Below are 2,307 nucleotides of genomic sequence, written 5' to 3'. Positions count from 1 at the left end.
AAATCAGTAAGAGATGAATCATTCAATAAGTCATACTGAGCATGTCGATTAATCAATAGCAATTTTTAACTGACTAATCAATACATGTATTTTTCCCATGCATGACACACTAGAATGTATTAAATGAAATTTTAAAGGTAATATACTGAATAAAACCTTACAATTTAAAAAAGAATCAGAAAATATAAATAAATATTTGTCAGTCTTTGCACAGTTATTTTCTGATATGGAAAGCAATGAAAGAAATTATCTTGACAATGATAGTAGATTTCACTACAATTAAGTGTTTAAAAAATACATTGTACAAAATTAAAAGACAAATTTATTAGGCAGCCTAAAACACCAGAAAACATACAAGACACATTTAGATGTTACACACATTGACTAAGACACTACATTTTTAAATAAGTGGTCAACAAATAAAGTATAGAAGTGGAAATTCAAATGGCTACATTAATAAAAACATGGAAAAATACTATCTCACAAAGTAAATGCTATGACAATAAGAACATCATCAAAATAATATATTTAACTGAACTTATCTAATTTGACCAATGTGAATAACTTAATTCTAGCAAGAATATTTTCTCAAATACTGATTGTGCATCTGTAAATTACACAATTCTTTGGAAAGCAATTTTCTAATGTGTATCAAGAACCTAAAAAGTCTTACCACTTTTTCATTCAGTGATAGAAATTCATCTAAGGAAACAAGGCCAAATGCTGTAGAGCCCTCATGCATAAAAAAAATATTTTAGAAGCACATAAATAAAAATTGGCTTAAATGATCAATAGGAAGGATATAGTCAAATTAATTAAAATGACTAATTATGGAGACATTTTAAATGATATTTTTAAAGAGCACATCATAACTTAAGAAGAAATGGATAACAATATATTCATAGTTTGATTTCAACTATATGTGAGATATACACAAGACAGATTAGGAGAATGAATGTGAAAATACTACTAGCAGATCAGTTAGTATCCTTGTTTCACCGTAGACACAACAGCAGGATCACATTTTTATTTAAAATTTAACAAATGTATTTCACTGGAGCAGGTGTTATTGATAAATCCTTTAGGTCTCATGTTGTTAGTAGCAATAACACTTCCTTCTTTTGGTCATAACAAAGATAGAATGAGTTATGAATGTGAAAGTATGCTACTTGCCAATGTTCTCCATTTTCATTCAATACTTGAGAGCTATCAAGAATCCTAAAGTGCTTTCTGGTCTGTGGTTGAATTTTACTCACACAAACTCAATCCCACCAGGACTTCCTGACTGTCTCTGAGTGATATTCCTGTAGAGAGATGCATTTGGAAAGCCACTGATGGTAAAGATTTGTCCACCAACATCAAATCAAAGTCATATTCAGCTCAGTCACCTGTGATATACTGAAAGAACTGTCAGGTTGTTAATGTAAAAATACCAATTAATTTACGAAGTATTCAGTTGAAAGACAAGGGAAAGGAAAGATGCCAATATTAAGAGCTTCGTGAAAATGAAGTTTGAAGCAGGAGACCCAGAAGCTTTTATTAGGGGGAAAGAAAAATCTTTGAAGATCCTGATACAAAGAACAGGAATGACAGAATGACAGACACAAGCTGAAGGGTGACAGACCATTGAGCAGGCAATTTTGATGAAGTAATTATTTTTAGTCATCTCTAAATCGAATAACTTTCATAATATAGAGATATGAACTGTTAGATTGAATACAGCCCGAAAAGGAGGAAGGAAAAACAAATGGGCTCAGGTGCAATGGGAGAGGTGAGAAATGGCTAAAATATGATGCCTCTGCCTTTTTATTGGACTTCTAAAGCCAGCCAAGGGTGACCCTTGAATGGGGCTGGAAGGACTCACCATCTAAGATAAATCTTGAGGTAAGTCTTTCCTAAGTCACAATTTCCCATGTAAGTTACCCTGGTAATACAAACTGAGTAGAAAAAAGGGTAGAATAAGAAACCTGCACTCGGCATTTATAAAGTATAGGGGGTAGGAGAGGAAGAAGAAGACAATAGTACAAGTAATTTATGCGATTGGGAAAAGGGAACGTAATTTGACATTGGTTTTCCCTACACAACCGAATGGGCACCTCCTAGTCCTCGCTGCGGCTGCAGTCCTGTTTTCTGGTGTAAAGATGTCACCTCATTGGGTCAGGGTGTAGCTCAGTGATAGAGTGATAGAGTGCTTGCTCAGTTTGTGAGGCCCCAGGTTCATTTCCCAACACCAAAACAAAACCAAAAACCAAAAACCAAACCAAACCAAACAAACAAAAAGGTCACCTCCTCCTATATACTCCTCTG

Source organism: Callospermophilus lateralis, chromosome 1 (genome assembly GCF_048772815.1).
Source record: "Callospermophilus lateralis isolate mCalLat2 chromosome 1, mCalLat2.hap1, whole genome shotgun sequence".
In the NCBI taxonomy this organism is placed as follows: domain Eukaryota; kingdom Metazoa; phylum Chordata; class Mammalia; order Rodentia; family Sciuridae; genus Callospermophilus; species Callospermophilus lateralis.
The sequence above is the reverse complement of the archived record's forward strand: the minus strand, read 5'-3'. Positions refer to the sequence as shown.